Source organism: Rhipicephalus microplus, chromosome 5 (assembly GCF_043290135.1).
Source record: "Rhipicephalus microplus isolate Deutch F79 chromosome 5, USDA_Rmic, whole genome shotgun sequence".
NCBI lineage: Eukaryota > Metazoa > Arthropoda > Arachnida > Ixodida > Ixodidae > Rhipicephalus > Rhipicephalus microplus.
The window spans coordinates 186735121-186747849 of record NC_134704.1 but is presented as its reverse complement, the minus strand read 5'-3'; the positions used below and the strand labels follow the sequence as shown (position 1 = coordinate 186747849).

At 43.8% G+C, this 12729-nt stretch overlaps 2 protein-coding genes across 3 annotated transcripts in view; one reads left to right on the top strand and one right to left on the bottom strand.

The window, feature by feature from the left end:
• The window catches only part of LOC119174059 (seizure 6-like protein 2), a 296552-nt gene extending 291613 nt beyond the window's left edge, over positions 1 to 4939 (bottom strand). The window contains exon 1 of one of the 2 annotated variants that reach the window (XM_075896298.1): positions 4631 to 4939. The gene's annotated coding sequence lies outside the window, so the exon portion shown is untranslated. The remainder of the gene's footprint in view (positions 1 to 4630) is intronic. The other variant, XM_075896297.1, reaches the window with a different exon arrangement.
• The window catches only part of LOC142818058 (uncharacterized), a 33645-nt gene that overhangs the window by 10865 nt on the left and 10051 nt on the right, over positions 1 to 12729 (top strand). The window lies entirely within an intron of this gene.

Genomic DNA, 12729 nt, shown 5'->3' with positions numbered 1-12729 from the left:
TTTTTTTGCCACAGTGCTTCTGTTTAGACATTACGGTCTGTGCGCGAGGAAAATTGTCCCAAACAGTTGAACAACTTAATTTTAGCTTGAGTTGTTCCTTTTTTTTCGCTAGGAACCCTTCTACTCCCTTCGGAGAGAGTCGTCCTATTCTGCTCCAGGCAGCGTTATGTCACTCTCTCGAAGTGGAGTACTCGTACTCTTTCTGGGGAAATCACTATGCTCTGCCCTAAAAAGAGGTGATTTACTCTGGAAATAAATGTGAAATATGGGACAAGAAAATACTCTTCCGAAAAGTCTTAGTTCCTGAGTGTAGACATGGGTCGTGCACCTTGGATGGTAGCTTCATAAAGAAGTAAAACGCGGTGTAAAAAACGTAGCAATGACAACGAGTCATGGCGTCAACCCCTACCATTTATTTTAATAAACAGCAGTTTCAGGGTTGCTAAAAACTTTAATAATGATAATTGCTGGGGCTTAGCATGCCCAAACTGCCTAATTCTTATGAGAAACGCCGTAGTGGAGGGCTCCGGAAATTTCGAACACCTGAGGTTCTTCAACGTGCACCATAGTATAAGCACACGGACCTCAAGCATTTTCGCTTCCAACGATAATGCGGCTGCAGCGGCCGGGATTCGATCCCGCAACCTGCTGGTCAGCAACCGAGTGTTTTAGCCACTCGGCTGCTGCTGGGTCAAGAACAACTGTATTAAAAACTCCGGCAAACTCCTAAGTTCAGTGCAACCAAAATATTACGGACAAAGAGAACTCGAGACAAAAGCTTCTCCATTACTAGGAGCAGCTCTATTACAATGTAAACGATACTGCACGTGCGAAAGGTATCACATTTTGTTCTAAGGCTAGCTGCTGTTTGCAAAGAATACGCTTTTTCTGGGCATTCGTTTTACATTGGATGCGTGAGAATTGTCAAGTTAGTAATTTAACGAGCTCCGTACTCGGATGTAGTCCGAGGAGTGACTAGAAGTGAATCGTCTCAACAATCAACTGAGTATTCGTGGCATATGCGCCCTTCCGAAGGTTTAGTAAAGTGTGATATGTTTTTCACTTATTAGACACTCTTCACTGTAGCAGCCATGTGTAGACTGAGAAAGAATGTTCATTTATTTATTTAAAGATACCTTACAGGCCTCTGTTGAGGCATAGTGTAAGGAGGGCAGTACAAAAGGTGCAATTTAAATATCGTTCACAAAATATAAATACGTGAAGATCGTTCATGAACCAAATGACAAAGCGCAGTGCATGCAATAGATAGCATTTACGGCAGTACTGGTAAAAAAATCACAACACTAGCTAAGATAAAACATGTAACAGGGAAACAATCACAGGAGGCATTATCTCTAAACTAATGTAGTCCAGCAAACTTCCAATTTTATACAACGAATCGGCTGATATGTGAAGAAAAATAGAAAAAAACGCTAACGGTGTTTAAAATGATGAGTTAAAAAAGAAGAAACAAGGATTACAATGACATAAAGGGCGTACGGCTATAACGGCAGATTTCTTTGCGCTTTCTTGACCAAATAACTGGTCAACGCGTCGCCGATTCTATTAGTGTTTTCTAGACATGCGATGCCACCTGGCAGGGAGTTCCAACAGCACACAGCTTGGGGAAGTACTGACCAATCGAATCCACGTGTTTATTCGTAAATGCGCGAAAAGCTAAGATGATTGTGAAGCCTGTGTGACGGAGAGTGGGGTCGTGTCAAGCATGCCAGTGTCACCAATGCAATTTCACGGCAAACACTCAAAGGTTGCACCTAAAGGTCAAGCTTTATTTGCGTGACAATAGCGTGATACTCGTAATCGTTAGAAATGAAGTGGCTTGCCCTATTCTGAACTCGTTCTAATATATCGAATTTTCATATTACAAAGAATATCTCGATGCTTATCGACAAATTAGTAGTTGCTCATTTCTGCAATGTTTCTCGGCCATACTTGTTTTACGAAAATCATTGCTGCATGCTTTATTTAGCATGTGGAGTAGTAAAACAGTATAAATAAATACTAAAAAATAATTACTACTCGATGCATGCTTTTCGATATCTGCATTTGATAACACTTTGGATTGTCGAGAATTAAGCCTTCCTAGTCCCGTGCCACAAAATATATGACGAGACTGCAATACAAATGGAATCAAGTACGCACTGTAGTTCTAGCCTGTACGGTTTCTATACATAATAGCTTTTCGTCTAACAGCACTACTACTACTACTACTAGTACTACTACTACTACTACTACTAATAATAATAATAATAATAATAATAATAACAATAATGTTATTTTTATTATTATTATTATTATTATTATTATTATTATTATTATTATTATTATTATTATTATTATTATTATTATTATTATTATTATTATTATTATTATTATTATTATTATTACGACTTATACAGTGCCCATTTATCTCACATATTAGGTATCAGTCAATCAGTAGTGTAAAGTACACTGCGAAAGCGTAATTCCGCTACTTTTTCTCTGTAGCGACAGAAATTGGCAGTCTGAGTAACGTTGGTCTGAGAATCCCAATGACATGTCCATTGCCACTTGAGAATACATTTCAGGCACTTGCTAACGCCTCTAGAGCTCAAATTCTTCATAAGTTGATCCACCTAGAGCACATCACGTACTTCCAGATGCATCTAGAGATGGCGGTCGCTTCGGCGTAAGCACACCCTCGTTGTTCCATACAAACCTAGTGGTAAAAGTTTCTCTGGAGCAACGGTTGCGTTGATGGAAATAGAATCCTGTGATGATTTTTCTTTGTGCCTGTGGCTTTTAATGTTATATGTTCCAAAGAAACGGCATGATAAAGAGGCAACTGCTAGTGCTGGATGGTCAGCCACCTGTATGAAAGACATGTTGAAGTAACAATACCCTTGTCCGTCCCATAATTCTACCACGACAAAACAGAGCCACCGTGTCCTGCACCCTCGGCAATCTTGGCAGTTACATGCACTGCACTCTGAAAAGTTTATACCCTCACAAATGTCGCTTTGAGTATGTGAAGGCCATTTACACAACGTTGAATACGACTTAGACGTCAAGGTGGTAGTGATTCGTGGCGAATATAAAAAAGAAGCGCCACAAAATTGGGTAGACGAATGACTTGGACACGTCGCGAGTTCTGACAATAAGTCCCAAAAATTCACTTGCAAGGAGAGTAAAAATGCGCCTAACCAAGCGTAATGTCCCTACAAGGCAATAAAACCACGATTAATTGTAAGCATTCGTTGTTGCATAAAGACGTACAAGACAACTCCTCCTAAAGCTAGGTTATCAGCAGTTTCTACGGTTTCAGGAGGAAATTTCTTCAACGCAGACAGCAACTGAAGCGTTTGCGCCATGTTTTAAGTCACGCTTCTTCACGGTCTTGATAGCATTGTTTGCTCATATTTGCTGTAATTTTACACAGCGTTTTCTTCATAGGCCATTATTCGCAGGTGGACCCATTTTCATGTTCCCTATGATACACTTGTATGGTCTGTCTATGTGACTCTACACGACCAAAATAAATGCCCACTATCTTCCTCAAAAACTGAGTATTACTGGCTGTGAACCGAGACATCCCGTCTGAAGAGGAGAGAAGGGCGAGCGTGTATTTTCGGGAGCTGTCTTTTCGTCTGATGTAAACCATGTAGGAATTTTCTACCTGAAACCGTAGGTAGATGTCAACCGGGAATCTACATGCTACAAGCAGGTGTATTTCATTAAATGGCCGTTACAGCACAAAAGTAGCAAGATGGCAAGTTGAGCCAGATGGTGGTTGATTATTTGAAATAGACGAGTCCCGACAAGGGACCTGTTTTACAAGCCTGATGGTTTCAGACACTTTGTCATCCCGGTAAAAGATGACTTCAGAAAATGATTAATTTTCAGGTGCATCGCCGTGGCTCCGACGTGCTCCTTTAAGGCACTAACTGTCCTGTCCGATTCCTCTAGCCTGTTTTTTTTTTTTTCTCGGCGGGCATCAATCAAATTTTCAAACAATAAAGTATTCCGATATCGAACACACCTTCCGTCTATACATTGCACTTTCAGCAATTTTATGCGAGCGCTTTCCATTTCCCGTTGACTGCCTTTGACCAAGTTCATTCGAAAGATGTTTAGCTTATACAAAGGGAGATTAGCCCCGCAGAAAACTTAGCATTCAAGTAAACAGACGATTGACCATCAGCAAACTGATGGACATAATTACCACACGTAAATATATGCCGTATGAGTTAGGAGGTTTTCAGAAAGCAACTCCATTCCGCCGATCACAATCAACAACTGTACCAGGCCTGGCCGACCACCCGACTGGCTTCGTGGCCACACTAGCGTTCTCTACTAGACTTAATACATAAAGAAAACTTGTATGTGTATTTTTGAAAAATTATTTTGCCTAGGGGCAGATTTCTAAATAAATAAAAAAACTGCTTGAAAAGGAATTCGGTGTTTTTCTCTCAGTATGTGAATACAGTTTAGAGCATTTTATTATTTTACTGTTTATTAATTAATGCAATCAGAGCAAAATGTTTGGGCGAATATTGTTTGACACAAGCAACAAGTACTCGAGTTCGTACTAGTACTTAGCCATATTTCAACAAGAAAGATGCCACCTTACTCGAAAGGGTTGCAAGGCACAGGGCGTTGACGGCGGCGAGGAACGGTTCACTCACCGCTGTGAACAGCCGGCCGCTGCTTCTTTACCGCCGCCGCACGCCGACACGAGGCGCGCCCAGTCACTCACTGGAGCAGCACGCACGCAGCCGTCACCGCCAATGTGCGCCGACACAACAACAGCGGGTGGTTTCGGCGCCACGCATGCTACCACGGCGTTCCGCAAAGCAACGCATCACAGCGCACGCCACACACACTGATTCGCAACCGCGCGCCAAGGCGAAGATGCGGGTACTGGAAAGGGCGAAGGCGTTTGAAGCTCAACAGACCTAAAGTAATATTAAAATGTCCGGCCAAGCTCTCCCTAGCGGTGCCCCGCCGAAGTGAGCTTGGTTGTCAGTGTCCGCTATGCTCACTAGGCGGCGCACTTTACAACTCGCATTGTGGCCACGCTAATGGCCAACAACAAGGAAGATTTGCAGAGATTGATGGGACATCTGCGGTAATGAGGGAGATAGGTTAGATTTTAGATTCAGTAGGGAAAAATCAGCAGTCATGATTTTCAATTACAACGAAGGTAGTGAGCTTAGAATACAGGAGGTCACGCTAGAGATAACAGATAAATACAAATATCTGGGCGTATGGATAAGCAATGGGACCGAGTACCTGAGGGAACACGAAATATACGTGACGGCTAAAGGTAACAGGAATGCAGCAGTCATGAAAAATAGGGCACTGTGCAATTACAATAGGTATGATGTTGAGAGAGGAATATGGAAAGGGGTCATGGTTCCTGGGCTGACGTTCAGCAATGCGGTCTTGTGCATGAGATCAGAAGTTCAAGCAAGATTAGAAATTAAGCAACGTGGAATAGGTAGGCTTGCTTTAGGAGCTCACGGGAATACACCAAATCAGGGAGTACAAGGTGATATGGGATGGACATCATTTGAGGGCAGGGAAGCTAGCAACAAGATAAAATTTGAGAAGCGATTGAGAGAAATGGGGGAAGAGCGTTGGGCTAGGAAGGTTTTCAGCTACTTGTACATAAAGAATGTCGATACAAAATGGAGGAAGGGAACCAGGAAGTTGACTGGTAAATACTTAGAAAACAGCAGGTGGCCAAACCAAAAAAAACTATCGGTTAAGAAAAAAGTGAAGGAAACGGAGACTGACATGTGGAGAATGGGCATGATTAAGAAGTCCGCACTAGAGATCTATCGAACTTTTAAGCAGGAAATTGCCAAGGAAAGGATCTATGATAATACTCGGGGTAGTTCTCTACTGTTTGAGGCCAGGATGGGAGTATTGCGAACCAAGACATATCGAGCCAAATACGAAGGGGTAGACACGGTATGCAGTGTGTGTGGAGAGGAAGAAACTGCCGAACACTTGATAATGTTTTGTAAAGGGCTTCACCCTATAGTTCAGGATAATGGCGCAGAGTTTTTCAAAGCACTGGGATTTAGGGACAGCGAGGGCAAAATAGACTTTAAGCGGGTAGCCTTAACTAGATGGAGGTTATCTGATTGGTGGCTAAAGTCAAGGCACGAGTGAAAATGAAACCCTTCACTGCGAAGTACGAATCCTCAACTTCATTATTTAAAGGAAAAAAAAGATAAATGTAATGGTTAGTTCACTAAGTATTACGGCTAGGTGGCGTTAGCCGCCGCCCGATCTAAAGGGTACAGCCACATCCATCCATCCATCCATCCATTGTTGATTTTCATTGATCAGAAGGAATGCATCCCTTCTGATCAATGAAAATATTAGAAGGAAGGGAGCTCAGCGGCTCGCAGAAGTACATAAAAAAGATAGAAAGGCAGCTGCGAAGTTTTGGAACCATCTAAACTCCCTAAGAAATGAGACGAGCCTAGAGCAGAGTTTTATAATTACAGCCCAAGGTGCTAGGCTAGAAGGGGACGAAGCTATTGAATATGTAAGAACAAGGGTGACAGAAAAATTTTAACAAAAAAGTACTTTATGCACCACAATAGACAAGGACGAATCAAGTGGTGCAATGGCTCTATTTTCACAACAAGAGTGGGAAAGGGCTGAGAAAAGGGTTCCTAGTAGTACATCAACAGGCCCAGATGGCATTCCAATTAGGCTGATAAAGACATTAGGTCCGAAGTCTAAGCAGGCATTGAGAAAGGCAGTGAGCACAATAATAATCGATGGTGAAGTTCCCGATGGATGGAAACTTAGCAGGATGAGCATGATCTATATAGGAAAGGGGGACAAAGCTGACATAAACAACTACCGTCCTATAACAGTGACATCAGTGGTCTACAGGCTGGCGATGCAGATTATAAAGGAAAGACTGCAGGCGTGGATAGAGGATGAGGGGGTGCTGGGGGAACTGCAGAATGGGTTTCGGAAACACAGGAGGTTTGAAGACAATCTGTTCTCACTGACGCAGTGCATCGAAATAGCAGAAAAGGAACACAGGCCCCTGTGGCTGGCATTTTTGGATATCAAGGGAGCGTACGATAGCGTGGTTCAAGAGGAATTGTGGGGAATACTGGACACAGTAGGCGTGGAACATGTAGTCACTAACCTTTTAAAGGGTATCTATAAAGATAACAAGGTACTTATAAAGTGGGAAAAACAGGTATCCAAGCCTGCAGAGGTAAAACGGGGGCTTAGGCAGGGGTGCCCCCTGTAACCCTTATTATTCATGACGTACCTACAAGGATTAGAGGCAAAATTAGAGGGAAGTGGACTGGGCTTCAAGCTCTCTTTAGTCAAGCAAGGAAAACTTATTGACCAGGCACTACCAGCATTAATGTACGCAGATGATATAGTGCTAATGGCCAACAACAAGGAAGATTTGCAGAGATTGGTGGACATCTGCGGTAATGAGGGAGATAGGTTAGATTTCAGATTCAGTAAGGAAAAATCAGCAGTCATGATTTTCAATGATAACGAAGGTAGTGAGCTTAGAATACAGGAGGTCACGCTAGAGATAACAGATAAATACAAATATCTGGGCGTATGGATAAGCAATGGGACCGAGTACCTGAGGGAACACGAAATATACGTGACGACTGAAGGTAACAGGGATGCAGCAGTGATCAAAAATATGGCACTGTGGAATTACAATAGGTATGATGTTGTGAGAGGAATATGGAAAGGGGTCATGGTTCCTGGGCTGACGTTCGGCAATGCGGTCTTGTGCATGAGATCAGAAGTTCAAGGAAGATTACAAATTAAGCAACGTGGAATAGGTAGGCTTGCTTTAGGAGCTCACGGGAATACACCAATTCAGGGAGTACAAGGTGATATGGGATGTACATCCTTTGAGGGCAGGGAAGCTAGCAGCAGGATAAAATTTGAGAAGCTATTGAGAGAAATGGGGGAGGAGCGTTGGGCTAGGAAGGTTTTCAGCTACTTGTACATGAAGAATGTCGATACAAAAGGGAGGAAGCGAACCAGGAAATTGACTGGTAAATACTTAGAAAACAGCAGGTGGCCAAACCAAAAAGAACTATCGGTTAAGAAGAAAGTGAAGGAAACTGAGACTGACATGTAGAGAATGGGCATGATTAAGAAGTCCGCACTAGAGACCTATCGAACCTTTAAGCAGGAAATTGCCAAGGAAAGGATCTATGATAATACTCGGGGTAGTTCTCTACTGTTTGAGGCCAGGACGGGAGTACTGCGAACCAAGACATATCGGGCCAAATACGAAGGGGTAGACACAGTATGCAGTGCGTGTGGAGAGGAAGGAGAAACTGCCGAACACTTGATAATGTTCTGTAAAGGGCTTCACCCTATAGTTCAGGATGATGGCGCTGAGTTTTTCAAAGCACTGGGGTTTAGGTACCGGGAGGGCAGAATAGACTTTAAGCGGGTAGACTTAACTAGAAGAAGGTTATCTTATTGGTGGCTAAAGTCAAGGCACGAGTAAAAATTAAACCCTTCACTGCAAAGTACGAATCCTCTAACTCACTTTTTAAAGAAAAAAATAAATCTAGTTTTTGGTTCATTAAGTATTACGGCTTGGTGGCGCTAGCCACCGCCCAATCTAAAGGGTACAGCCACATCCATCCATCCATCCATCCATCCATCCATCCATCCATCCATCCATCCATCCATCCATCCATCCATCCATCCATCCATCCATCCATCCATCCATCCATCCATCCATTGTAGTTTAGGTTGATGGCGCAGAGTTCTTCAAAGCACTGGGGTTTAGGGACAGTGAGGGCAAAATAGACTTTAATCGCGTAGAATTAACTAGAAGGAGGTTATCTGATTGGTGGCTAAAGTCAAGGCACGAGTGAAAATTCAACCCTTCGCTGCAAAGTACAAATCCTCAACCTCACTATTTAAGGGGGAAAAAATGAATCTAGTTTTTGGTTCATTAAGTATTACGGCTTGGTGGCTCTAGCCACCGCCCGATCTAAAGGGTACAGCCATATTCATCCATCCATCCATCCATTTACAACTCGTATTTCACAACTCCCATTTTTACCAATAGGCGGAAGTGGGGAGAGATAGAAGAACTGCCAAAGGAGAAGAAGCTTATGGTATATAAGTTTGTAGAAATACATCTTAGGAACATGGTACAACCACCTAGCAATCCCGACTACGCATGGGAATATTGGGATAGAACAGATGGAAACAGAAAGGGAGGAGGTTTTGGGGCATTCATACATAAAAGTACTGACTGGCGAAGGGTCAAACAGAAGTGCAACGAAGATTTATGGCTAAAAGGGGGCAAATGACGCTCCTGGGTTTTGTGCACTTGTGGACAGGGGCAAAGAGAGGTTTTCGAGAGAGGAAAACCAAGAAATGGCACAGTTCATAAAAAATGACATTGACAAATTAGGAGAAGAGTACGAGGTAAATATATTAGGACATATCAATGCGCGCATAAAAAATATGGATGGATATACCGACTCAACGGGCTGAATGCTAATGATTATGTCGCTATGCGACATAATCTGACGCTATGCGTGCTTTCAATATGGTGTTACAAAAACAAATGAATGTGTACTGCAATTTTTTTATGAGATGCGATTAAGAACAACGCATTTTGCACAATGCAAAATGAACGAGTTTAATGTGCATGTACACAGCATCCAAATGAACGTGTATTGCACCCGGTGCACTGGTTATTGCGATTAGGCCCGATCGGGATCCTTCTGCAGCTGGCGTAAGAGAGTCAATGACATCAGGATCGATCACGATCAAATGTGCCCGCGTGACAGCTCTTTAAGTTATGCCATTTCAGTGGCATAACTTACGCTGCACAAACAGAAACGGTCCATGGGTAGCCCCTCATCGCACTTACTCTTCACCAGCCACAGAAGTTGCGTTTTTGGATTTTTCGGAAATCTGAACATTCTATTGGCATTTCGCGAGTAGTTTCTACAATGTGGCACGCAACCCCTGGGCATTTTGCCTGAGAAAACGCCACGCACTGGCTCCACTCAACCAGCCGCGACGAAAGTGGGAGAGCCGAATTGTGGCCGCCGATCGGAAGTTGCACTCACCCCTTGAAAGAGTGTCTTCACCCTGCAAGGGGGCGCACGCATCGAGAAATCCTACTCGACCGTTGCAAAGGGGCAGACCACCACTAAACAATCAACATCATCATCATCATCATCATCATCTTAAACTTGTTCTTATTGGCTCATGGCACAACAGTAAAGTGAGAAGGGGGCAAGGAAGGAACGAGGTGGCCGCGCCGCATCTCCACTGATTCTTCGGCGAGTGGCAGTACTGGCGGCGCTGCTGTCGCTTTGTACTGAAGATGTCAAAAGCCTCTTATTTTGCAGCACGCGCATTGTAGCCTGCGAAAGCATGCGATTCCTCGTTTTAGCGTGCTTGACGCATTGCGGAAGCCTTTATCGGTGTATGCACAGCTGCTTTGTGTTATGGTATATGAGTGAATATACAGGCGGGCCTAAATTGCGTCGAGCCATTCCTTGTTTCTCGATCATGCTGACATACACAAGAAAAAACGGCGTACAATAAGAATTAGCATGGATCCGCCTAGCTGCTCGCTTAATGACGTAAGGCTTAAAGGTAGCGCTTTTAGCTACGCTACAGAAGTGTCTACTGGTGAATGAAAAAGAGTGGAGAAGTATCAAAATTGTGCTGAAAGCATACGTTTGTTCTCTCGACAGTCTCTACGATATCCTCATTGGCAAAGTTTTCTGCAGTCAGTTCATCACATCAGGACGACAACTTCACACCAGAGGAACTCCAATATGTAGTGTCTTTAGTGAAATGAACAAGTTCACCAGAACCAAATAGAGTTGCACACATTGCACTTGCCAGCTTGTGTGAGAAAGAAATATTACACCTGTTGGACATTTGCAATAAATGTTGGCAAGAAAAAACGGCACACAGAAAGTTGGAAGATATGAAAGGTATTATCACTACTAAAGCCAGGAAAGAGCCCTATGCAGATGCATTCATTTAGGCCAGTGAGTTTCAATTCATTTTACAGCCTTGAAAGCCCAACATGGGCCTTACATAAAAGATGGGTTTACATACGTTCATATGCATTTTTAGAAATAACTTTTGAATAATACTATTAAACATGACAGGGATGTATGCGTAGATGATTTGTGATATACACAAGCAGTTGATATTGTTACGATGGGGCGTGTTTATTGAAGAACGAATGGCGAAGGGTAGCTGCGCCGACACCGAGCTGCTTCCGAAACAGACCACTTCGTTCTCCTCTTCCTTTCTTCACACGCTGCCACTTCAGCGTAACACTCCCCCTTTCCCAGACAGAGCCCCCTGGGCAAGCATCAGTCACGAGGATGAATGCACTTTAGGCAGGCGACGTTAACAAGCTGCGTCTGCTAAGAACGGTAGCCGCGAGATATGAGACGAGCGTTTGAATATGTCACATCACTTAGGTGATCGACGATGACGAAAGCACCGGTACATGTAAAGGGCCAAAAACTTCTGTTACAGGCCACGCTTGCGAAAGGGTGTCCATAGCCATACCTTTTATCCTTTTTCGTACGACACGTTCTTGTGCTGTGAATCATAGGTGAACTTGGAGTGGTCTTGGGATGCCAACGTACGGAGCTGAGCTAGGCGACGTGCTTCCTCCGCGCGGCAGAGAGCCTGGGCAATGGAAGAGTCCTCGTGCGCACGAAAAAGCAGAATGGTGTAAAAAACAAAAAAGTGGTGGGTTGAACTGACATAAAGAAGATAGAATGGACTATAGCCAGCGGTTTCATGCTTTGCCGTATTATAGGCGTAGGGGATAAATGGCAAGATGCCATCCTAGTTCTTGTGCCTGGAGGCAACGTACATCGAAAACATGTAGGTGAACGTTCTGTTGGTGCGCTCGACGAGACCATTTTTCTGCGGGTGATATGGGGTCGAGTGGCAAAGCTGGCAAGCACAGAAAGCAAGAGTTCTTCTACTACATCGGCTACGAATTGTCGAAAACTATCACTCAGAATAATCCTAGGTGGTCCATGGCGCATTATCACAGAAGAGAGGAGGAACCTTGATACATAGATGGCCGTGGATGTTGGTAGCGCTTTCGTTTCCACACAGCGTGTCATGTGGTCAACGCAGACTATAATCCAACGGCTGTTATTCAATGAGCGCAGAAATGAACCGAGAAGATTCACACCGACCATTTCGAAAGGAGATGAGCGTGACGTCAAGGGGTGGGGAAGACTAACCGGGGCAGTACTTGGTCGCTTGAATTGCTGGCATTTATCACAACTGGCCACATACATTACTGCATTGCGTCGCATGGTAGGCCAGTAGAATCGAGCCAGCAGGTTGTGGTACGTTTTGGCGAACTCCAGGTGCCCCGCCGATGCGTCGTCGTGCATAGCATAGAGTACATGCGTATACTCAAATTCTCGGGCACCACTAAAAGAAGGCGGGCACCATCAGCCGCGTAATTTTTTGTAAAGCAATCCATCTCGGACGATAAAGCCATGACTACCAATCAGTTGAGCGGCTGAGTCAAAGAGATCATCCAAGCTGCGGTCGTTGCGCTGTACTTCCCGGAAGGTATCGAGGCTAGGAAAAGCAGTATTGACGATGGCAGCTAAAAATCGTCCAAATTGTCGGCGTCACATAGAGGATTCGTAGGGGAAGCCTCGA